This window comes from Microcaecilia unicolor, chromosome 3 (genome assembly GCF_901765095.1).
Source record: "Microcaecilia unicolor chromosome 3, aMicUni1.1, whole genome shotgun sequence".
NCBI classification, from domain to species: Eukaryota; Metazoa; Chordata; class Amphibia; order Gymnophiona; family Siphonopidae; genus Microcaecilia; species Microcaecilia unicolor.
Window position 1 is genome coordinate 458,650,251 of NC_044033.1, and position 25,778 is coordinate 458,676,028.

The 25,778-nt window shown below is 45.8% G+C and overlaps 1 long non-coding RNA gene across 1 annotated transcript; it reads left to right on the forward strand.

Annotated features, from left to right (window-relative positions):
* LOC115465209 lies at positions 1-25,778 on the forward strand. The gene is made up of 3 exons (XR_003941360.1): positions 1-77; positions 24,489-24,566; positions 25,548-25,778. It is a non-coding gene; the product is annotated as an uncharacterized LOC115465209 (long non-coding RNA).

Genomic DNA, 25,778 nt, shown 5'->3' on the forward strand with positions numbered 1-25,778 from the left:
CTAAACTGGCAGATAATATCCTAGGAGCAGAGTGGCTCCCCTTGAAGGATGATTGCCTTCTGATGAGAAGGTCACAGGTACAAGGCTGATACAATAATGATTTTTAATGTTTAAAAAAACTTGTTTAGACTAAGGGATGCTTGCATTTGAAAGATTTTTGATGCTCAAATGTTTATGTATATATTTTTCTTTTGGAATTTATGCATTTAAATTTGTTTTGTCTTAATGATTTGAATTTGTATTTTGTTTTTCAGTTTTATTAGTTACACTGATGCAATCATTTAGATAAAACATGGTTCTGTTGGGTCTTTCAATTTGATTTTGTGAATCTTTTACTATGTATTGATGTATTAAATACTTGTATGTGTTTATAGGTTTTATGTGCTCATTTTTGCTAATTTTTTATGCTTCTGTATGTCTGTGTAGTTTTATAAGAGCTGTTTTCTCCTTGTAAAGCATGTTTTCCATAAAGGTAAAGCTTTTTAAATGACATCTATGACTTCTGCTTTTACAAAAGCTTCATTTTTTTCCCCCAGCAATTTTCTTCTGGTCAACTGGGGCTAACTTCTACTTGGTTAAAGCACCATACAATAATTCTATAAAGAGGGCATCAAGGTTTAGATGCCAAGAATGCATGCAAATGACCTGAATACTGGTATATATACACATTTGTGCATACATATGCCTGTATATGCCAGTATTCAACTATATGCTATCTTATAAAATGGTGGTAAATATGATGTCATGTATTGTCTTGGTGAGTGTGCATCTACATGTGTTCATCATACGAACAGGAGTATTCCCATCAAGGTTAAGAAGTGAAAAAAAAGTTCACCCATCTTAACTTATTTGCATATTCTCAAACACTGTTTTATTTGTATTTACTTATTTGTACACATTTATATCTTTAGCCAAAGCGGGTTACAGTTAAATACACATAATTAAAAATTATACAGGTACACTAGCTCCATGGCCATAATGAGGGAAGTTCAGCATCATGAAGTCTCTACAGTTACCAAAGATTGTAGTACATCTGTCAACTCTATTTCATCAACAATATTGTGAGATTCATAAGTTCTTTGCTTGCATCTAGAATATGGATGTGTATTTGACCTGTTACACTTGTATTCTATAAAGAAAAGTAGGCACCTATATAGAATTGCCCTCCATGAATCTGGACACCATAGCAGATCGGTTAACAGCTAACAATTTACAACTGAACACTGCCAAATCTGCTGCTATGACTTTCTCTCTACAGTCTCTTATAATGCATCCCCCTTCTTTCTCTATTAAAAGAACTTCTTTGCTGTATAGTTGGAGTTCCTCAGGGATCTGTCCTTGGACACCTTCTTTTTTCAATCTACACCTCTTCCCTGGGTTCGCTGATCTCATCCCATGGTTTCCAATATCATCTTTATGCTGACGACACCCAGCTTTACCTCTCCACACCGGACATCACTGCGGAAACCCAGGCCAAAGTATCGGCCTGCCTATCGGACATTGCTGCCTGGATGTCCAACCGCCACCTGAAACTGAACATGGCTAAGACCGGGCTTATTGTCTTTCCACCCAAACCCACTTCTCCTCTCCCTCCTCTCTCTATTTCTGTTGATAACACCCTCATCCTCCCCGTCTCATCAGCCCACAACCTCGGAGTCATCTTCGACTCCTCCCTCTCCTTCTCCGCGCATATCCAGCAGATAGCCAAGACCTGTCGCTTCTTTCTTTATAACATCAGCAAAATTTGCCCTTTCCTCTCTGAGCATACCACCCGAACACTCGTCCACTCTCTCATTACCTCTCGCCTTGACTACTGCAACCTACTCCTCACTGGCCTCCCACTTAGCCATCTATCCCCCCTTCAATCCGTTCAGAACTCTGCTGCATGTCTTATCTTCTGTCAGGACCGATATGCCCATATCACCCCTCTCCTCAAGTCACTTCACTGGCTTCCGATCAGGTACCGCATACAGTTCAAGCTTCTCCTACTTACCTACAAATGCACTCGATCTGCAGCCCCTCATTACCTCTCTACCCTCATCTCCCCTTACGCTCCTACCCGCAACCCCCGCTCACAGGACAAATCCCTCCTCTCAGTACCCTTCTCCACCACCGCCAACTCCAGACTCTGCCCTTTCTGCCTCGCCTCACCCTATGCGTGGAATAAACTCCCTGAGCCCATACGCTAAGCCCCCTCGCTGCCCATCTTCAAATCCTTACTCAAAGCCCACCTCTTCAATGTCACCTTCGGCACATAACCATTATACCTCCATTCAGGATATCTAGACTGCCCCAACTTTACATTTCGTCCTTTAGATTGTAAGCGCCTTTGAGCAGGAACTATCCTTCTTTGTTAAACTGTACAGCGCTGCGTAACCCTAGTAGCGCTTTAGAAATGTTAAGTAGTAGTAGTATTAGTAGTACTTCTCTAAGAGTTCTTGGTGACAAAATTAGACAATACGTTTTCCTTTAACTCTCATATATCTAAGGTTATCTCTTGTTTTTCTCACCCTTAGGCAGATTCGTTCCATCTGTAATTTTTTAGAAAAATCATCTCTTCATATGTTAGTAAATGCCTTTGTCATTTTTAAGCTTGATTACTGTAACTCGTTGTTTATTGGACTTCCCAGTTCCTGTTTGAACAGGCTGCTTCAGTGTAGTTGCACCCATCCTTTGGAATGGTCTTCCTATTTACCTTAGATTGGAAAGTTCCTTCGATTAATTTAAATCCCAATTAAAAACGTATTACGTTTCCCTTGTTTTTCCTGATTCTAGTAATCATTTATTAATTTTCTTGCTCTCTTATTATCAATTAATAGGGCAAAAATTACTGCCTCAGCCTGTAGGCTTGTTTACCCTATCCTTTTGTTTTTTCCTTCCCTTGTTTACCTAAAATGTTTTGTTTTCAGACTTTGTACTTCTTTCCTAAATGCTTCTCCCTTTCATTCCTGTCTAGTCATAGGTTTACTGTATACAGTTTGACTCATTTTGTATTTTCAATTTGTGCTATTTGATTATACTATTTTATTTTACTTATTCCTCCCTCTTTAAAAAAAATCATTATTAACTGCTTTGATTTTTTATTATATTAGCAGTATATCAAATTAAATGAACCTGAACACGAACCCAAATTGTTGCCTGATTTCTCTTTAGAGAGCTAGTGTTACAGCACATGAAACAAAAGTCCCTGCAATGTGACAATTCTACTGGAGTACTAGAAGCATTTTATGTTCTGTACTCATCCTTAAGGCCATCAGGATCTTTTTAAAATTCTTTCTGGCAACAACTGTATCATCAACTTCTCTGTTTCAAGTGTCAAAGCACCTTATCAAGGAGCAGTATCATGCTTCCTCAAAGCTGCATGCATTGTTTGAAAATGAAAAAGTATCTGTTTCACATACAAAATATACCAAAATATTGCACACAGACAGGGACAGTTTGTTTTTCTGTACCACAGTAACCTACCTGCCGTGCATCATAGAACATAACTTTGATGACAAATTATTGCATTCAATGCATCCTTAGCAATTAGCCAAGACCTGGTGTGTTGCAGACAGAAGACTTTCAGGCTCATTTTCAAAAGAGAAAAATGTACAAAAAGTGACATAAGTCTGCATTTGGACATTTTTCTCACAAAAACATCCTAATCAGTATTTTTGAAACCTCTTTTTAGATGTTTTTCTCTGAAGTCCGTCAGAAGTCTGTCCACATTTTGTTATGATTCTGCCGGTTTGGCTGAGGGGGAGGGGGGACGTCTCTTCTGATTGGCTGCCAGGGGTTGTGCTGACGTCAGGGGATAGTACTTTAGCCTGCAGCTGAAGAGTTTCTCTGCTTTTGCGTTACTTATCTGGTGGTAACAGGAAAGCCTGATAGGTTTCTCTCAGAACGTGCTCTAGGTTCTGACAGGGATCTGTGTTGATTTAGAGTATTCTTTTCCTTCCCTCTGGGTTAGCTGCTGCTGTGTGTGTGTGTGTGTGTGCCGGTAGCTCTGTAATCAGGGTCAGCTGCTCGTTTGTTTAGTGGGGGCTGGGCATTGCTCAGCCTCCGGGGCTCTGGGCTGAGTGAGAGCGTTCTCCTTTGTTTGTTTGTTTTAAGGATTTCTCTTCCCAGTGTCCTGGCCTGCTGGCTCAGTGAGTTTAACCCTTTGTGTACTGTGTGTATGGTATTCCTGTCTCTGCCAGTGTGTTTGTTTGGATGGGCCCCACTCCCTCTCGGGAGGGGAAGCATTCTCTGTGATTGTTTGTTGATTTATGGCACTCTCTCTCTGCTGGCTCTACAAGCTTAACCCTTTATGTTCTGTGTGCCTCTGTCTACAGTGGGTTTGAGGCAAAGGCTTTCTGCCTTCCTTTGTGTTTGGTTCCTCTGGCTTCTGCCTGGGGCTCCTACCCTGGTGGGGAGGGGGTTGCTGTGTTAGTTCCCCTGTCCTGCGCTAGTCCCCTGCGTGGGCGTGGCCCGCTCTGGTCCTTTGTTTCCCCCTCTGCCCTATTGCTGGTGTTCAGCGCGTGTCTGGCATCTTGGGGCCCTCTGGGTTCTTTCACCCCTCCCTGTGTGTGATTGGGTTCCAGTTCAGCCGTGAGGCTCGCACGAGTGGCTATGTCTGCGTGGGTTCCGGTTCGGCCGCGAGGCCCGCCTGTATGCCTATTTCCCTTCTTCCTGAGGGACTGGGGGGAGGGGTAGCTTAGGGGGTATTGTGTAGCTGGGGTGTGCGGTGGTGGGTCGGTCTCCCCTTGGCCTGGGTCGGCGCCCTGCTGGCCTCGGCCAGGGCCCAAGGGCTCACGACCAACCCAACGGATTACAGAACGCAAAAGCCATGAGCTCGACCGATCCCTCCCCCATGCAGCTGCTCCAGCAATTGCATGCTCAGCTACAACAGGTATCGGGAGTCGTGAACGCACTGTCTCAACGGGTAGACTCGCTGACTGTCACGGGGGCTGCGGAGGTCCCGCCAGCAGCTACTCCGCCTAGTTCCCACGCATGTGGCCGAGGGATTCGGGTGGCTACGCCCTCGAGGTACGAGGGCGACAGTAAGACCTGCCGGGGGTTCCTCAATCAATGCCAAATTGTCTTCGAGTTGCAGGCCCGGGATTTTCCTTCGGATCGGGCGAAGGTGGCTTATATTATCTCTCTACTGGCAGGCCCCGCTCTGGCCTGGGCCTCACCCTTATGGGAGAAGAAGGATCCCCTCCTGGATAATTTGGCAGAGTTTTTGAAACAATTTCGGCTCATCTTTGAGGAACCCGGGAAGCCCTCCTCGGCGGCGACTCAGCTGTTGAACCTACATCAGGGGCGACTCTCTCTGGGTGAGTACGCCATCCAGTTTCGGACTTTGGCCGCAGAGCTAGGTTGGGATAACCCAAGCCTGACTGCGGTATTTTGGCATGGTGTCTCGGCCAACATTAAGGACGAACTCACAGGCCGGGAGCTGCCCTCAGATCTGAATGACCTCATCCGTCTCTGTACCCAGGTGGACATCCGGTTCAGGGAGCGGGCCTGTGAACGTCGCGCTGGTCAGCAGGTTGCAGGGGCTAACTCGAGGAGCTCGCACAAGAGCCCTGCTTCCCCGTCGCTGGGTGTGCCCGATGGGTCTGAACCTATGCAGGTTGACCGGGCGGCCCAGGAGAGACAGCGGAGACGCTCTAAGGGGCTGTGCCTGCATTGTGGAGTGAAAGGGCACTTTGTCCGTGAGTGCCCGAAGAGAAAGAAGTCGGGAAACCAGCAGCCCTGATACCGGCTAGGGAGACCGGGTCAGGGCCAAAGTCCTTCTCCCCTTGGATGCAGGTTTTGGTGCCAGTTCTACTGGCGATTAAGGATACCCCTTGTTTTGAGGCGCTAGTTGACTCGGGGGCGGGAGGCAACTTTATCAGCGCGGACCTGGTGCGGGTTCATCAAATTCCTACGATGGAGTTACCTCAGCCCATCACCGTCTCAGCGGCTTGGGGACTGGTTCGGGGAGTTCTCCGCTCCAGAACCGTGCCTATGACCATACGGGTAGGAGTCTTACACAAAGAAGTTATCTCCTTCTACGTCCTTCCGTCGGCCACTGAGGCCATAATCCTGGGATTACCCTGGCTTCGCCTGCATAACCCTTGCATTGATTGGGCCCGGGGTGAATTGACGGCGTGGGGCCCGGGCTGCCAGAAGGTCTGTTTGGATAAGGTCTCGCCAGCCCCAGTGACGCTTCCTTTGGATCGAGCCAATGTTATGTTACCGGGGCCCTACAGATCCTTTGGAGATGTTTTTTCCAAACAGCAAGCAGAGATTCTGCCTCCTCATCGCTCCTATGACTGTGCCATAGAGCTACTACCTGGCACTGAACCTCCCCGTGGCCGCGTATACCCCCTATCCCGGCCAGAGACGGAAGCCATGTCCCAGTATATTCGAGAGAACCTAGCTCGAGGCTTCATCCGGCCCTCTAAATCACCCGCGGGGGCTGGATTCTTCTTCGTGGAGAAGAAGGATGGGGGGTTGCGCCCCTGTATTGACTACAGGGGACTCAATGCCATCACGCGGAAGGACAAATACCCCCTTCCCTTGATTTCTGAGATGTTTGACCGCCTCCAGGGGGCCCAGATCTTCTCCAAGCTCGATCTCAGGGGGGCCTACAACCTTGTGCGGATCAAGGAGGGGGATGAGTGGAAGACGGCGTTTAACACCCGCGACGGGCATTACGAATATCTGGTAATGCCCTTTGGACTTGCTAATGCTCCAGCCGTCTTCCAAGCCTTCATGAATGACATCTTCAGGGATCTCCTGTATAAGTTTGTGATGGTCTACTTGGACGATATTTTGATTTTTTCAAGGGCTGAGGAAGAGCACCAGGAGCACCTGAAGACCGTATTGCAGCGGTTGAGGGAGAACCACCTCTATGTGAAATTGGAAAAATGTGAATTCCATCGCTCCGAACTGCTCTTCCTGGGGTACATCATTTCTAACCACGGGCTGCGTATGGACCCCAGTAAGCTGACAGCCATCCTGCACTGGCAGCAACCTACGGGGCGTAAGGCTCTACAGCGCTTCTTAGGTTTTGCCAACTACTATAGGCAGTTTATTTGGAATTACTCGTCCCTGACTGCCCCTCTTACTGCCTTGACTAAGAAGAACGCTGACGCTCGCAACTGGTCGCCTGAGGCGTGTCAGGCCTTTGAGAATCTGAAACAGGCATTTGTTGGAGCTCCAGTGTTGCGCCATCCCAACCCGACAAATAAATTTCTCGTGGAAGTGGATGCATCATCGGTTGGCATAGGAGCAGTGCTGTCCCAGGCCCACCCCAGTGGGAAACTTCTCCCATGTGCATTCTTCTCTAAAAAGTATACCCCTGCCGAGAAGAATTATGCCATCGGGGATCAGGAGCTATTAGCCATTAAATTGGCCCTGGAAGAATGGCGTCATCTGCTGGAAGGGGCGCAGGAGCCCTTCACGGTGTTCACGGACCATAAAAACCTGACTTATTTACGAGAAGCGAGAAGGCTGAATCCTCGCCAGGCCCGGTGGGCACTATTCTTCTCCCGCTTTGATTTCATTCTGACCTATCGTCCAGCGGAGAAGAACATCAAGGCAGATGCCCTCTCCAGGTCCATGGAGGCTGACCTGGAGGAAGAACCCCTGCAGTATGTAATTAAACCTGATGTCATTGTGCCCGCGATGACGCTAGCAGTACCTGCAGGTATGACCTTTGTGCCACCCCGGCTGAGAGAAAAGACACTCCAATGGGGGCATGCCTCTCGAATGGCAGGACATCCCGGGATCCTGGGAACCAAGCGGTTCATCTCCCAGCAGTATTGGTGGCCTTCACTTGATCGGGATGTGCAGGAGTTTGTGGCTGCGTGTCCTGATTGCGCCCAGCATAAGGTTGACCGTCGGAGACCCCAGGGGTTGCTGATGCCTTTACCGGTACCTGAGAGACCGTGGACCCACATTGCCATGGACTTTGTTACGGATCTGCCTAACTCTGAAGGGCACACAGTTGTCTTGGTAGTGGTGGACCGGTTTTCTAAAATGGCCCACTTCATACCCATGCCTACCCTTCCTTCGGCGGTGAAGCTGGCATAGTATTTCATCAGCTCTATTTTTCGTCTCCATGGTCTGCCAGAATCTATTACCTCTGATCGAGGAGTACAGTTTGTCTCAAAGTTCTGGAGAGCTCTGAATCGGGCCCTTGAAGTAAAGCTGAACTTTTCGTCGGGATATCACCCACAATCCAATGGCCAAACAGAACGAGTGAACCAATGCTTGAAGCAGTTCCTACGGATGTATGTCAATGAGCACCACAACAACTGGAGTCAGCTGCTGCCTTGGGCAGAATTCGCTCATAACAACCGAGTGAGCTCGGCCACGGGCGCGTCGCCCTTTTACATCGTATATGGACGACACCCGCGGATACCAGCCCCCTTGAAAACCAACTTGGATGTCCCGGCAGCGGTTGATGCGGTGACCTCGCTCCAAGCAATTTGGTCATCAGTTCAGAAAGCGCTGCGAGTGACCTCCACTCGTATGAAACGCCAAGCGGATCGGTCTCGCAGAGTGGAACCGCACTTCCAGCCTGGCGACTTGGTGTGGTTGTCCACGCGTAATCTTCGTCTGAAGATTCCCTCCTCCCGCTTTGCACCTCGATTTGTGGGCCCGTATCCCATTGTGAGGCAAGTGAATCGGGTCTGTTATCAGCTAAAGTTACCACCTACATTACGGGTACATAACACCTTTCATGTGTCCTTGCTGAAGCCTGTGATTCTGAGAAAAGGGGCTTTGCCCGCGTTGCCTGCTAGTCCAGCCATCTCAGCCTCCCAGGGGGAATACGAAGTCCGGGATGTCTTGGATGCAAGGCGCTTCCGGGGACATCTCCAGTATCTCATTGCGTGGATGGGATATGGACCGGCAGACAATTCCTGGGAGGACGCTACTCATGTCCACGCGCCAATCCTAGTCAGACGGTTCCATCGCCTTTTCCCTCACAAACCTAAACCTCGTGGACGGGGTAGGGGGGGCCCTTGAAGGGGGGGTGATGTTATGATTCTGCCGGTTTGGCTGAGGGGGAGGGGGGACGTCTCTTCTGATTGGCTGCCAGGGGTTGTGCTGACGTCAGGGGATAGTACTTTAGCCTGCAGCTGAAGAGTTTCTCTGCTTTTGCGTTACTTATCTGGTGGTAACAGGAAAGCCTGATAGGTTTCTCTCAGAACGTGCTCTAGGTTCTGACAGGGATCTGTGTTGATTTAGAGTATTCTTTTCCTTCCCTCTGGGTTAGCTGCTGCTGTGTGTGTGTGTGTGTGCGCGCGTAGCTCTGTAATCAGGGTCAGCTGCTCGTTTGTTTAGTGGGGGCTGGGCATTGCTCAGCCTCTGGGCTGAGTGAGAGCGTTCTCCTTTGTTTGTTTGTTTTAAGGATTTCTCTTCCCAGTGTCCTGGCCTGCTGGCTCAGTGAGTTTAACCCTTTGTGTACTGTGTGTATGGTATTCCTGTCTCTGCCAGTGTGTTTGTTTGGATGGGCCCCACTCCCTCTCGGGAGGGGAAGCATTCTCTCTGATTGTTTGTTGATTTATGGCACTCTCTCTCTGCTGGCTCTACAAGCTTAACCCTTTATGTTCTGTGTGCCTCTGTCTACAGTGGGTTTGAGGCAAAGGCTTTCTGCCTTCCTTTGTGTTTGGTTCCTCTGGCTTCTGCCTGGGGCTCCTACCCTGGTGGGGAGGGGGTTGCTGTGTTAGTTCCCCTGTCCTGCGCTAGTCCCCTGCGTGGGCGTGGCCCGCTTTGGTCCTTTGTTTCCCCCTCTGCCCTATTGCTGGTGTTCAGCGCGTGTCTGGCATCTTGGGGCCCTCTGGGTTCTTTCACCCCTCCCTGTGTGTGATTGGGTTCCAGTTCAGCCGTGAGGCTCGCACGAGTGGCTCTGTCTGCGTGGGTTCCGGTTCGGCCGCGAGGCCCGCCTGTATGCCTATTTCCCTTCTTCCTGAGGGACTGGGGGGAGGGGTAGCTTAGGGGGTATTGTGTAGCTGGGGTGTGCGGTGGTGGGTCGGTCTCCCCTTGGCCTGGGTCGGCGCCCTGCTGGCCTCGGCCAGGGCCCAAGGGCTCACGACCAACCCAACGGATTACACATTTCAAGTGGGCAGTTCAGGGGTGTGTTCAGTGCGGGGCTTGGGCGTTCCTAAGACTTAGACGTTTTTCAGCCATAATGGAACAAAACAGAAACGTCCAGGACTAAAAAATAGACGTTTTGAAGTAGACCTGTTTTTATTACGAATAAGGCACAAAAAGGTGCCCGAAATGACCAGATGACCACTGGAGGGAATCAGGAATGACCTCCCCTTATTCCCCCAGTGGTTACTAGCCCCCTCCCACCCCCCAAAAATGTGATGAAAAACATTACTTGCTAGCCTCTGTACCACCCTCAGATGTTATACTCCGGTCTATCAGAATAGCATGCAGATTCCTGGAGTAGTCTAGTAGTGGGTGCAGTGCACTGCAGGCAGGTGGACCCAGCCTCCTACCTCTCCCTACCTGTTACAATTGTGGAGGAAACTGCAAGCCCTCCAAAACTCACTAGAAAACCACTGTATCCACTTATAGGTGCCCGCTTTACCCATAAGGGCTATGGTAGTGGTGTACAGTTGGGGGTAGTGGGTTTTGGGGGGGCTCAGCAAACAAAGTAAGGGAGCAATGATCAGATGTATACCCGGGAGCATTTTATAAAGGCCACTGCAGTTAGGGTTACCATATTTTGTCCTCTCAAAAAGAGGACACATGTCCCGCCCCCTGCCCCGCCCACATCCCACCCCTTTCACATCCTCGCCCTGCCCCCTGTCACGCCCCCTCCATGCTAGTCATCGAATTTAAATTTGAATAATATTTCAAATTGTTATACTTTGAAAAATGAAAGAGCAATCCCAAATTAATTTACAATTTATAACTTTCATAGAATGGACGCTCAATAAAAACTTTCCTTTCCCTACATCTAGCATTAACTCTGCTACCTAGCAATATACTGCCCTGCCTGTCTCCTGACTTATCCTCTATACTCTATCAATTTAAGTGTTTTTATGAAAATCACACAGTCAGTACAGGATCAGCAGCTATTCATTGATACCCAAGCATATGAGCCCAATTAGTGTATAGTGGAGTCTTCTTTGGGTATCCATGAATGGCTGCTGATCCTGGCTTTTATCCAGGGGTTGAACATGGTGGGGAAATATATATGCTGGAGTATTTCCCCATATTCAACCCCTCTTCCACCATTGCCATTCTCTCCCTCAATCCCAGACTCCACAAAAGTCTCCCAATTACTCACCTTAGTGACACACAACATCTAATCTCCCATTGTAGGACCCCTGGGCTCTCTCCATCCCCTCAGGAGGGTCCCAAAGTACCATTCTCTAGACCCAATTCTGCCCAGCAGTGTTTTCACCAAAATAAGAAGAAGTTGGGGACAATCCCCCTACCTGAGCAGAAGTTCCTGCAGGCATTTTCCCCTCTGCTTTTGTAGTTTGCAGGATTCGACATGAATGGGGAGAGAAGCTGAATGGGAGAAGGGACAAAAGGGCAGAAGCTGAGATTTGTTGGTGGAAGTTTTAATCTGTAAATTAAGGGCAGAAAAAGAAAAGACTCTGCTCGATCTCTTCGTTTGCACAGACTGATGACATCAGAATGGAAGGGGCAGAGCTTTTGTGCTAAGAGAATCTTGTCTTCTTGGCCCTACCCCTTTTAGTGCTGATTGGTCAGAATGGTTCCAGGGGCTGGACTAGTAGTACAAGGGTCTGCCCTCTGATAAGGATGGGGAGAGAGCTAAGAGAGGGAGATTGGGCTGCTATGGAAGTGGGCGGGAGAATGGCTGCTGAGCTTTTCTCAAGGAGGTTTGATTGAGAAGAGGCGGCATGATGTCAAAACATTGAAGCCACTGTTTCCCCTTACCCGCTCGTCGTTCTGCGATCTGCGTACACTCAAGACAAGGCAAACAAACCTATGATCTGCATCTGCTGCACCCGCGTTGTCGTTCTTTGTTGGTAGTATTTTTCTTTGTATTTAAACACGCTTACATTTTCAAACATGCTAGCTTGTACAGTATATGGATATACCAGCCTGCCCGTTTGTCCAGAAATCCGGACAAACGGGCAGATTGGCAAAAACCGCCCGGTTGCCCGGACATGCCCTCAAAAAGAGGACATGTCCGGGTAAACCCGGACGAATGGTAACCCTAACTGCAGTGCCCCCTAGGGTACCCTATTGCTGTCCTGGGATGTCAGGGGGACCAGTCTACTAAAAATGTTGGCTCCTCCTACATCCCAATGGCTTGATTTTTTACGTTTTGCACTTGGACGTTTTTTGTTTTGTTTTTTAAATGGACCTAAAAACAAAACGTCCAAAATACAAGATATCCATAGTATTTTCGAACAAAAAGATAGATGCTTTTCTTTTTACGAAAATGCCCTTCTTTCCTGTTCAGAATTTGGATGTTTTGTGTAAAATGTCCAAATTCAGTTTTAGACGTCATATTGAAAATGCCCCTCTTTGTCATTCAGATTGAAAGAAAGCCACAACTTTCAAATGTGATAAAATTCTCAAAACACTGTTGACTTTTCTCTTGTGAGGCTCATCTACTATGAATGGACAATACCATATCCCCTAGGCTGCCTATTAAGTGCTGCTCTGTTTTCTATGTACTCTTCCATTTTGCTCTTTATGATGTGGGGAGGGCGGGGAATGGGACTTGATATACTGCCTTTCTGTGGTTTTTGCAACTACATTCAAAGTGGTTTACATAGAGGGGCATAATCGAACGGAAACGCCTATCTCCATGGGCGTTTATCTCCGAGAACGGGTCCGTGAAGGGGCGGACCGAACCGTATTTTCGAAAAAAATAGATGTCCATGTTTTATTCGACAATTTGTGAGCTGGGCGTTTTTGCTTTTCAGCGATAATGGAAAATGAAAGCGCCTGGCTCAAAAACGAATAAATCCAAGGCATTTGTTCGTGGGAGGGGCCAGGATTCGTAGTGCACTGGTCCCCCTCACATGCCAGGACACCAACCGGGCACCCTAGGGGGCACTTTTACAAAAACAAAAAAAAGGTAAAAGAGCTCCCAGGTGCATAGCACCCTTCCCTTGTGTGTTGAGCCCCCCAAATCCCCCTCAAAACCCACTGCCCACAAGTCTACACCATTACTATAGCCCTAAGGGGTGAAGGGGGGCACCTACATGTGGGTACAGTGGGTTTGGGGGGGGGTTGGACGACTAAGCATTAAGCAGCACAATTGTAACAGGTGTGGGGGGGGATGGGCCTGGGTCCACCTGCCTGAAGTCCACTGCACCCCCTAACAACTGCTCCAGGGACCTGCATACTGCTGCCAGGGAGGTGGGTATGACATTTGAGGGTGAAAATAAAAAGTTGTGAAACATCATTTTTTTTGGTGGGAGGGGGTTAGTGACCACTGGGGGAGTCAGGGGAGGTCATCCCCGATTCCCTCTGGTGGTAATCTGGTCATTTAGGGCACTTTTTGGGGCCTTATTCGTGAAAAAACAGGGTCCAGGAAAAGTGCCCTAAATTCTAGCTACAAACGCATACTTTTTTTCCATTATCGGCGAAAGGCGCCCATCTCTGTTCGGGTGATAACCATGCCCCAGTCCCGCCTTCACCACGCCTCTGAAACGCCCCCGTAAACTTTGTACGCTTCCACGATGGAGTGCAGTTGAAAACGTCCAAGTTCGGCTTTCGATTATACCGTGTTATTTGTTTTTGTGAGATAAACGTCCATCTCCCAATTTAGCTCGGAACTTGGGCGTTTTTCTCATTCGATTATAAGCAGGATAGTATATTATATATTCCTCCCTATACTAGGCCCGTAAGATGGGCCTGCTAGCCCTCAGATTTCCTAGATTTGCTGTCATCAGCATAATTTTAGTTTCTCCCAGCAGCTGCATGTAAACAGAGTGTTTGATCAGTTCATGGAAAGTATTGGCCACATGTCAAGGAGAAACACGGGGAAATGAGGCTATGCTGCCCATATATGGCAGATACACATGGATACAACCTTGATGGTGAAGAGAGACTGAGGACCCTGCAAAGTCCAAGATGTTGCACCAGAAATATGTGTTCTGAGAGAAGGACACCAGCAGGCTTATTTTCGAAACAGAAGGGCGCCCATCTTCCGACACAAATCGGAAGATGGATGTCCTTCTCTCAGGGTCTCCCAAATCAGCATAATCGAAAGCTGATTTTGAGCGCCCTCAACTGCTTTCCGTCGCAGGGACGACCAAAGTTCATGGGGGTGTGTTGGCAGCATAGCGAAGGCAGGACTGGGTTGTGCTTAAGAAATGGGCGTCCTTGGCTGATAATGGAAAAAAGAAGGGCATCCCTGACGAGCACTTGGCCGATTTTACTTGGTACATTTTTTCTTGTGACCAAGCCTCAAAAAGGTGCCTAACTGACCAGATGACCACTGGAGGGAATCGGGGATGACCTCCCCTTACTCCCCCAGTGGTCACCAACCCCCTCCCACCCTAAAAAAAAAATCTTAACATTTTTTTTTGCAAGCCTCAAATGTCATACCCAGCTCCATGACAACAGTATGCAGGTCCCTGGAGCAGTTTTTTTTTTTTTGTTACATTTGTACCCCGCGCTTTCCCACTCATGGCAGGCTCAATGTGGTAGGCAATGGAGGGTTAAGTGACTTGCCCAGAGTCACAAGGAGCTGCCTGTGCCGGGAATCAAACTCAGTTCCTCAGTTCCCCAGGACCAAAGTCCACCACCCTAACCACTAGGCCACTCCTCCACTGCAGTGCACTTCAGGCAGGCAGACCCAGGCCCATCCCCCCCTACCTGTTACACTTGTTGTGGTAAATGTGAGCCCTTCGAAACCCACTGTACCCACATCTAGGTGCCCCCCTTCACCCCTTAGGGCTTTGGTAGTGGTGTACAGTTGTGGGGAGTGGGTTTTTTTTTGGGGGGGGGTGGCAGCTCATCACACAAGGTAAGGGAGCTATGCACCTGGGAGCAATTTGTGAAGTCCACTGCAGTGCCCCCTAGGGTGCCTGGTTGGTGTCCTGCCATGTGAAGGGGACCAGTGCACTACGAATGCTGACTCCTCCCATGACCAAATGGCTTGGATTTGGTCATTTCTGAGATGGGCATCCTCGGTTTCCATTATCGCCAAAAACCGGGGATGACCATCTCTAAGGACAACCATCTCTAAGGTCAACCTAAATGTTGAGATTTGGGCGTCCCCGACTGTATTATCGAAAAAAAAGATGGCCGTCCATCTTGTTTCGATAATATGGGTTTCCCAGGAAAACTTGGGCGCCACGTTCAATTATGCCCCTCCAGGTGTTTCATACTACTTGTTTGCTACATGGTTTTTGCACACTGGGATCACACTTTACTGATAAGGGATTAGCCAATGGCCACTGAGTGTGCATGTGTACACAAGCAGGAGAGGATGATAGAATAGAGGAAATTGTCATTTTTGTATACATATAAAAAAATAACAGAATATTACTATATTGTGTAATGGAAGGGAACAGGAAAATCCATATATGAACAAAAGTTAGATTAGGAGAAATCACATGAAACTTATAACAGTATATAGATGAAAACTGAGAAAGGTTTGCTGAGCAGATTTTGTTATTCAGTCTTTGCATCTGGCTTTTCTGTGTGACAACCTGCTCCAGAGAGAACAATTATTTTGTACTGGCTTAGTGAAATACCAATAAAGATTTTACTGGTTATGCCTACACCTAAGTCTGATATTCTCTCTTATTCCAGCCCCTAGGGCTGAAGTGTTTTCCCCTCCCCAGGGCAAGGGACAGGACTACACAATATTCAGGTACTTATTTTGTACCTGGGGCGATGGAGGGTTAAGTCTGCTGCACTAACCACTAGGCTACTCTTCCACTCCATCTTTGCTGACAATGTGAAGCCTTTTTTTCCCTTTTATTATCCCAGCTGACACCTTCAACATTTGTAACTCTGCAATTTTTAGCTAGATGGAGACAATGAGGGGCATAATCGAATGGAAACGCCTATCTCCATGGGCGTTTATCTCCGAGAACGGGTCCGTGAAGGGGCGGGCCGAACCGTATTTTCGAAAAAATGGACGTTTTTGAGCTGGTCGTTTGTTTTTTTTAGCGATAATGGAAACTAAAAACGCCCAGCTCAAAAACGTCCTAATCCGAGCCATTTGGTAGTGGGAGGGGCCATGATTCGTAGTACACTCGCCCCCCTGATATGCCAGGACACCAACTGGGCACCCTACGTCAGTGCGGTGGACTTCAGAAAAAGCTCCCACATGCATAGCTCCCTTACCAAGGGTGCTGAACACCCAACCCCCCTCCCCCAAAACCCACAAATGTACAACACTACCATAGCTCTTAGGGGTGAAGGGGGCACCTACATGTGGGTACAGTGGGTTTTGGAGGCCTCCCATTTATCAACACAAGTGTTACAGGTGGGGGGGGGGGGGGGGGGATGGGCCTGCGGCCACCTGGCTGAAGTGCACTGCGGTACCCACTAAAAGTGCTCCAGGGACCTGCATACACGCAGGCCTCTAGGACTGGTTGCTGCTATATAACCTTGGCACACCAGTTGACACCTGAAGACTAATCTCTACGAAAACGTCCTTTATTGGAATAACCGCCTTTACTCACAGTTAACTGCAGATCAGAGGTTGTGCCCCACTGGCAACGAGTCTCCCTGGTACTGAGATGAGCAGTAGGTCAGAACTGGCAGAATGCTGTACAATGCCCTCTTTCAGCCACATTCAAGGGAAGAACTAAGTTGTCTAATGTGGCTAACACAGGAAAGGGAACTAAAACTGGCTTACAAAAATGGCCACTACCGTATGGACTACAACAGGAAACACAACAGGGCACACTCTGACCCAGTAGGCAGGGGGAAAAGCACCATGGGAGAAGAGCCTACCAACTACCAACATTGTGAGACTGTAACACAAGCTAATGAAATCACGGAGCCCAATACCCTACACCCACCACAATGCAATGCTGATGTGACCCTGTACTGCACCCGAGAGCCACATCTGACCCAGGGAAAGGCTGTGACAGGATCGAACACATTTTGCTGTCATGGAGGTGGGTACGGCATTTGAGGCTGGCATACAGGCTGGGAAAAAAGTTTTTTAAGTGGGTTTTTTTGGTGGGAGGGGGTTAGTGACCACTGGGGGAGTCTGGGGAGGTCATCCCTGATTCCCTCCAGTGGTCATCTGGGCGGTTGGTGCACTTTTTTGGGACTTGTTCGTGAAAAAAAAGGGTCCAAAAAAAGTGACCCAAAATCACGGTAAAAACGCCTTTTTTTTCGATTATCAGCTAAAGACGCCCATCTCTCCTCGGCTGATAACCACGCCCCAGTTTCGCCTCCACCACGCCCCCGTCAACTTTATTCATTTCCGCGATGGAGTGCAGTTGGAAACGCCCAAAATCGGCTTTCGATTATACCGATTTGGGCGCCTTTGCGAGACAAACGTCTATCTCCCGATTTAGGTTGCACTATAGGCGTTTTTCTCTTTCGAAAATAAGCTGGAATGTGAGCTAAATCTAAAGAAAAGCGTGAATGATCCGGTACTTCCATTGTCTCATATCTCTTCCTTTCTTGTTCTTTTCCCTTTCTGCTTCTGAGTGCTTTTCCTTCCTCTGTCATATATATCTAAGAAATTTAGGAGTCATTCTGTACTCTGTCCTTTGCACCACACACCCCCTAAACTGCCAAAACTGGCTGTCCTTTTTCCCTCTGTTAAATCACTTACTGATGCTCTAGCCTGGTTTAGAATGAACATTTGGATCCTTCAGCTACTACTCACATGTTTTTACAGTAGACTGCTGTCACCAACATCATTGAATTGAGAATCTGAGTCTTAGGACTTAGAAGCCAGAAAAAAGACTGTGGCAAATAGCTATTCAGGAGATTTAGTCAAATAGTTCTGAATTTGAGAAAGTTTGGATTAAATAGAGGTGAATAAACTTTTAATGCAGCATTTGGTACTGGCCAAGCTCCAAACTGTGGAATGCATTATGTAAATAATTGTCACGAGTTGAATGCAGTGAAAAACAGGTTCAGGCTTTCTAAAGCAAACTAGGCCTGTAAAATCATAGCATCTCTCAGTCCTGATAGTCACTGAAGAAATGTGACAGCCTGCTTAACCTTGGCAGAGTTACAAAGTTAGCAAGGGTTGTGTATAGCTGGACATAGGCATGCTGAGAAACTATAAGAAATAATTGGGCCAGGTGCAGAAAAGTTAAATTTAAGGATGAGCGAAGTTTGGAGATAGGAGAGTTGAAACTTGGTCATAATTGGATAAGAGATAAGAAAGCTGAAACTTGGTCCTAATTGGATAAGCAAACTTGCTAAGGTTGAAACTCGGTCCTAATTGGATGAAATATAAGAAAAGTTGGAACTTGGGCATAATTGGATATATGTGCCAATTATGAGGAAAGTGCAGGTGTGAAAGTGAAATGCTCATAGGGATCTATGGGATCAAAAAAGTATAAAAGGTCTGTTACATAAACAGTGCTTGGGAGAGAAGAAGAGAGAAGCCAGTAACCTTTGAAGGCACATGTCATCTGTCGTGAAGTGCTGTACTACCATGTGAATGCCTGAACTGCTTGTACTACATTTGGGTGAGATATCAATGTTAATAAACTATATTTCTTTACTAAATACTGGGTTTCTTTCTAATTGCATAGGTTTATACTGCCTTGACTGTGTAACCCTGTCATGAGCAGATACCAGGTTAGGGTGATTAAGTATCTAGAGGGGATATGCAGTTCTTTCCAGGATAGTACAGAGAGCCCATGGCTCCGCTGCTGCCCAAATGGAGATGGCAGACCTAATAAATAAATAATTATCAGCCTCATTTAATATGAATGATAATCATTATCCCTTTTTAAACATTCAAAATTGCCCCAGTGATCTTGGTATCCTATAGAAAAAAAGCAGAGGCGGTATAGGGAGCCTGCTTGGACATGATGTCAGTGCACATTAAGGGTAAGAAGTTAAAAAAAAAATGTTCACCTATCTTATCTTATTTGCATATTCTCAAACACTATTTTATTTTTATTTATTTTTACACATTTATATCCCATTTTAGCCACAGTGGGTTACAATTAAACACACACAATTAAAAATTATACATGTACTCTTGTTCCATGGTCATCATGAAGCCTCAGCAGTTACCAAGGATTGTTACACATCTGTCAGCTCTATTTCATCAGCAATACTGTGAGGTTCATAAGGGAAGAGAAAATTCAATACACAAACACCAGCTTGTGCAAATTGTTATTCCACTGTGATAAACTAATTAAAACATCTGAAACATAAGCCTATGAAAGTATAAATGTTATTGGGAAAGCCTGAGAACCTGTAACATAGGAACATGACAGCAGTAAAGATTATATACCCTATCCAGTCTGCCTATGCACACCCAACCACTAAGCCCTAAAACCCCTTTCTTCTCCCTCAAAAATCCTCTGTGCTTGCTCCATGCTTTTTGAGTTCAAATACCATTCTCATCTCCACTGGCAGGCTGTTTCACCCATCCACCACTCTTTTCCTTTAGATTACTCCTGAGCTTAGCACCTCTTTCATTCTCATCAAAACTGGTGGAACACAGTAAACATGGTAAGTGTAGTAGTGTGTGTGTGTGTGTGGGGGGGGGGGGGTGCACTAGAGAGGAATACAGTCCTCCCACCGTGCTTACCAAGAACATGCTCAATCTATGCCATTTTGTGCTCTCTCCAACAGGAATTCATCGGAGGGGGCAGGACTCACTAGCACTGGGGTAGAAGGCATAAGTACATATAAGTACATAGGTGTTGCCATACTGGGACAGACCGAAGGTCCATCAAGCCCAGTATCCTGTTTCCAATAGTGTCCAATCCAGGTCACAAGTACCTGGCAAGATCCCAGCACAGTACAATACACTTTATGCTGCTTATCCCAAAAATAAGCAGTGGAATTTTCTCAAGTTCATTTTAATAATGGCTTATAGACTTTTCTTTTAGGAAGCCATCCAAACATTTTTTGAACCCTGGTAAGCTAACTGCTTTTACCACATTCTCTGGCAATGAATTCCAGAGTTTAATTACACGTTGTGTGAAGAAATATTTCTCTGATTTGTTTTAAATTTACTACTTTGTAACTTCATTGTGTGCCCCCTAGTCCTAGTCCTAGTAAACAAGCGATTCACGTCCACCTGTTCCACTCTACTCATTATTTTATAGACCTCTATCATTCAACCATTTCAGCCTTTCGTCATTGGGAAGTTGTCCCATCCCTTTTATCATTTTTGTTGCCCTTCTCTATACCTTTTCTAATTCCACTATATCTTCTTTGATATGCAGTGACCAGAATTGCACACAGTATTTGAGGTGCAGTTGCACCATGGAGTGCTACAAAGACATTATAACATCCTCATTTTTATTTTCCATTTTTTTTCTAATAATACCTAACATTCTATGTGCTTTCTTTGCCGCCGCAGCACACTGAGCAGAGGGTTTCAAAGTATCATCAACGTTGACTCCTAGATCCTTTTCCTGGTTGGTGACTCCTAACATGGAACCTTGCATCACGTAGCTATAGTTTGGGTTCCTCTTTCCCACATGTATCACTTTCCACTTGCTCACATTAAACATCATCTGCCATTTAAAAAATTGGCATTACATTGGCCACCCTCCAATGTTCCGGTACCATGTTTGAAATTTTAATGATAAATTACATATTACTACTACTACTACTATTTAGCATTTTTATAGTTCTGCAAGCTAATTTTTCAATTCTATCAATACTCTGGGATGTATACCATCCAGTCCTGGTGATTTGCTACTCTTCAATTTGTCAGATTGCCCCATTACATCTTGCAGGTTTACAGAGATTTCATTCAGTTTCTCTGACTCGTCAGCATTGAATACCATTTATGGCACTTGTATCTCTCCCACATCTTCCTCGGTGAAGACTGAAGCAAAGAATTCATTTAATCTCTCTGCTATGGCCTTATCTTCCCTGAGTCCTTCTTTTACCCCTCAGTCATGTGGAGGGGAATAATCAAATGGCGCCGGCGAAATACATGGCCGGCGATGTATTTTGGTGCCACCGCAAACAGCTGGCCAGACCCGTATTTTCGAAAAAGATGGCCGGCCATCTTTTGTTTTGATAATACGGTTCCAGCCAGCCAAATGCATTGGATTTGGCCGTGGTTTGAGATGGCTGGCTTCGTTTTTTAGCGATAATGGAAAGTTATGTCGGCCATCTCAAACCCCGGCCAAATTCAAGGCATTTGGCCGTGGGAGGAGCCAGCATTTTTAGTGCACTGGCCCCCCTGACATGCCAGGACACCAACTGGGCTCCCTAGGGGTCACTGCGGTGGACTTCAGAAAAGCTCCCACGTGCATAGCTCCTTTACTTTGGGAGCTGAACCCCCCAACCTCCCCCCAAAACCCACTACCCACAAATGTACTGCACCCACTAAAACTGCTCCAGGGACCTGCATACAGCCTCTAGGACTTATTGCTGCTGTATAACTTTGGCACACCAGTTCACACCTGAGGACTAATCTCTCTGAAAAAGTCATTTCTTGAAATAACCACGTTTACTCACAGTTAACTGCAGATCAGAGGTTGTGCCCCACTGGCAAAGTGCCCCCTGGTACTAAGATTAGCAGTAGGTTAGAGCTGGCACAATGGTGTACAGTGCCCTCTTTCAGCACCATTCAAGGTAAGAACTACGTTCTCTGATGTGGGTAACACAGGAAAGGTATCTAAAACTGTCTTACAAAAATGGCCACTACCGCATGGACTACAACAGGAAACAAAACAAGGCACACTCTGACCCAGTAAGCATGGGGAAAAGCAGAGCCTACCAACTACCAATACCTATACCTACCACAATGCATTGCTGATGTGACTCTGCAGTGCAAATAACAGAAAAGGTGCCACACTCACCCCAGAGCCACATCACAAGCAGGCAAAGGCTGTCGGAGGACAGAACACATTCTGCTGTCATGGAGGTGGGTACGGCATTTGAGGCTGGCATAGAGGCTGGCAAAAAAGTATTTGTAACCTGTTTTTTATGCTGGGTGACCACTGGGGGAGTACGGGAAGGTCATCCCCGATTCCTTCTGGTGGTCATGTGGTCAGTTCGGCCACCTTTTTGAAGCTTGGACCTGAAAAAAAAGGGACCAAGTAAAAGCGGCCAAATGCTCTTCATCGCCGGGTTTTTTTTTCCATTATGGACTAAAGCCGGCCATTTTGTAACCCCACCCATGCCCGCCCATGTCCCGCCTTTGCATCGCTGCCAACACGCCCCCTTGAACTTTCGCCGGCTCTGCGACGGGAAAGTGGCGATGGTGTCAAAATAGTGGCTTTCGATTATACCAATTTTGCCGATTTGTGTCGGAAGATGGCCGGCGATCACTTTCGAAAATGAGCTGGATAGAGGTCCAACTGATTCTTTTGCCATATTCTTGCTTTTAATATACCTAAAAAAGTTTTTGCTATGCGCTTTTGCGTCCAACACAATCTTCTAAATCTCTCTTTGCCTTCCTTATCAGCGCGTTGCATTTGATTTGCCATTCTTTATGTAGTTTCCTATTATTTTCAGTTGGATCCTTGTTCCATGTTCTAAAGTATTTTCTTTTAGCTCTAATAGCTTCCTTCACCTCACTTTTTAGTCATGCTGGCTGTTGTTTGGTCTTCCTTCCTCCTTTTTTAATACATGGAATATATTTGGCCTGGGCTTCTAGGATGGTATTTTTGAACAGCATCTACGCCTAATGTAAATTTTTGACCTTCGCAGCTGCTCCTATAAGTTTTCTTTTTACCATTCTTCTCATTTTATCATAGTATCATTTTTGAAAGTTAAATGCTAACGTATTGGATTTTCCTTGTGTACTTACTCCAGAGCTTATATGAAATCTGATCTTGATATAAGTGTGTTCATGATATTCTGAACTGTTGATTTAAGTTGTGTTCATGGTATACTACATTGGTTGTCTTTGCACAGAGTACATAGCTGCAGTATTGTGGGAATGGTAAGCTGTTAAACTGCTAAGGAAGTACAGTTATCCCAAGAAAATATAATATGCACTTGCACAATCATCTCTCTTGTCCTTTGCCTGAAAGACCTGAAACTTTCTGAGCTGGGTATCTATATTGCAATATTTATAAAGGAAGAAACCTTAGATTAAGTTATGCATTTTCTTTTTAAAACACTGAAGTGCTGCATTAGCAACTGAAAAACATGAGGTTGATTGTTCAAAGGACCTAGCTTCAGTTGTGAACTGTATAACATAAAGCTATCTGAGGCCATAAAACAGATAACCTTTGGTTGGACAACAATGGTATTTAAACATATAAGCCCTCTGAATATCAGGCATTGAGATAAAGGGAGAAGTCACTGGCTTATCTTTATGTGATGGCTGGGGAGCTGAATATTGCCACCTAAGAGTTAATGCATGTACACAGTGATAGGTTTAAACCACATTGAGCCTGCCATGAGTGGTAAAGCGCGGGGTACAAATGTAACAAAAAAAAAATTTCAGAGCTGTAAACATTAAATTAGCCACACTTCTCTTTATTACTTGACACAGTTAAAAATTCTTTGTATTGTTATACAACAGAATGAAACAGAAAGTAGAATAAGCCCGAGCAATATTTAGGGACCATTTTACTGAAGCTTAGCACACGCTAGCAATTAGCGAACGCTAAATGCTGTGCATCCTATTTTATACCTATGGGCCAAATGGTACGTGTGCGCTAATGTCTGTTAGTTAAAGGGTCCCTAAGATTTTTAAACATATTTTAATTATACTGAAACCACTTTCATAATAATTTTTTTTGTTACATTTATACCCCACGCTTTCCCACTCATGGCAGGCTCAATGTGGCTTACATATTGTATACAGGTACTTATTTGTACCTGGGGCAATGGAGGGTTAAGTGCACCAGCTAGCTAATTATGTTTTGCGTGTAACTGACTCTATAGCTGGGCACGCATTTGCGCACCCAACTACAGGCACCATCTCCTTAAAGAGTGAGCACTGTTTGAACATAGTGTGCACACTTTCCCAATAAAACACGCATATGTAATGGTTGACACATGCACATCTATCGGGAAAGAGCGTGCACTACTTGCAAATAGTGCACACTCTTAACATTTGTTTCTACATGAAATGAAAACTTATTGGGTGCCCCATCCCTAAGAACAAGTAGGAGGAGTTTCTGTCAAAAAAGGAGGGCAATTCTATATTTACATAAATAGTGCAGTCCAAGGACATAATCCTGTCTTTGACTGGCTAAACTAAAACTCCATCTTGTTTGAGTAAGGAGGAAGAGGCTGAAGGAAGCCTCTGGAGGCCATAGAGCTTTTCTGAGAAGCTGAGAAGCCAGAAGGAACTTTCTAGGTTTTGGCTGCAGGAGGGCCAGGGGCATAGTAAGAGAGATAAGTCTGAGTCCTGTCTACAGCTTAAAAGGGTTTGACTGGTGTTTGATGAGGAAGCAAATGTTCTTTTTTTTAAGGTCTCAAGAATTGGTCCCTGGAGTTGGGAAGAAGGGCCTGATGTACAGTGTGTATCGACTTTAGAGATGGAGGCAAAGGTGGGCCAAATTTTAACTTTTAATATTTTATATTTGCTTCTTTGTAGTTATCAACTTGCTATAGTATGTAGAGACTTTAAGTAAATCTTTATGGTGTAGAACAAACATCTGTGCATTCTTTGGAGTGAAAAATAAAAGATGAGTGAATGATCCCTGTGTCAAAGGCCTCCAGCTGGCAGTAGTCAAACCCAGTGTCCCCTGTGTCCTAGGAATTGTGGCTCATCTGACTTTTTTTCAGCTTGGCATCTAGTATTGTTCTAACAACAACACATACAGTGTCATGTAAGTTACTCTCTAATGCCAAGTTACAAGAGCAACATTGGCTTCCTGTGTGAGAAAGAATCACATTTTAAAGTGTATTGCTTTCTCACAGGGCTTGCTATATGGGGATTAGAATGTATTTTCATTCCCTATTGTTGCCTTATCCACTCTTTCGTGTGCCGAGATCTCAAGGAAATTACTTGGTTATTCCTTCTCATAAGAGAAAGTGGTTAGATTCATTCTGAAATACTGCATTTAGCTGTGTAGCTCCAGTGCTTTGGAATTCACTCCTTATAGATTTAAGGAAGGAAGGGTCTTATAAGAAAATCAAAACTGGATTAAAGACACAGTTTTTTTTTTTTAGATAAGCTTTTAATGTATGATTGCTAACACTATTAATTGGAACTAGTACAGCTTTATATTGAAGTTAGTTTGTTTTGTAGAAAATGTTCCTTATGTGTCACAGGTTATCTATCGTTAAATACTGGTGGAACTTTGTTGTGCTCTCCATCCCTTTCTATTTCTTAATTTTTGTTTTTGTATTATTTTGTGGAGTGAGACAGTTCTTTTTATATATTGTAATCTGCTCTGATATGGTCTATGAATGGTGGTATAACAAACATTTTGAATAAATAGATAAAGGTAAGGAAAGCACACTTCACCTAGATTAGTTAGTCTACACATATGGTGTCTTAAGTTTTTTTTTTTTTTTTTTTACAGGTGTGCTAGGTAGGATGCTGTGATCCTGAGGCCTAGCACAGAATGCCGTGAGAATATGTCCTGTTGAAGTGTGATAGACCGGTGTCTGGCAGAAACAGCTAGCAATGGGGTACCTCTGGCTTGCATATGAGGCATTGTTTAAGAGAAGGGGCAACAAAAGTGCAATCACCACAGATCATCCATTACTTGGATTCCCACAGCAGCTCCTTGTGACCCTGGGCAAGTCACTTA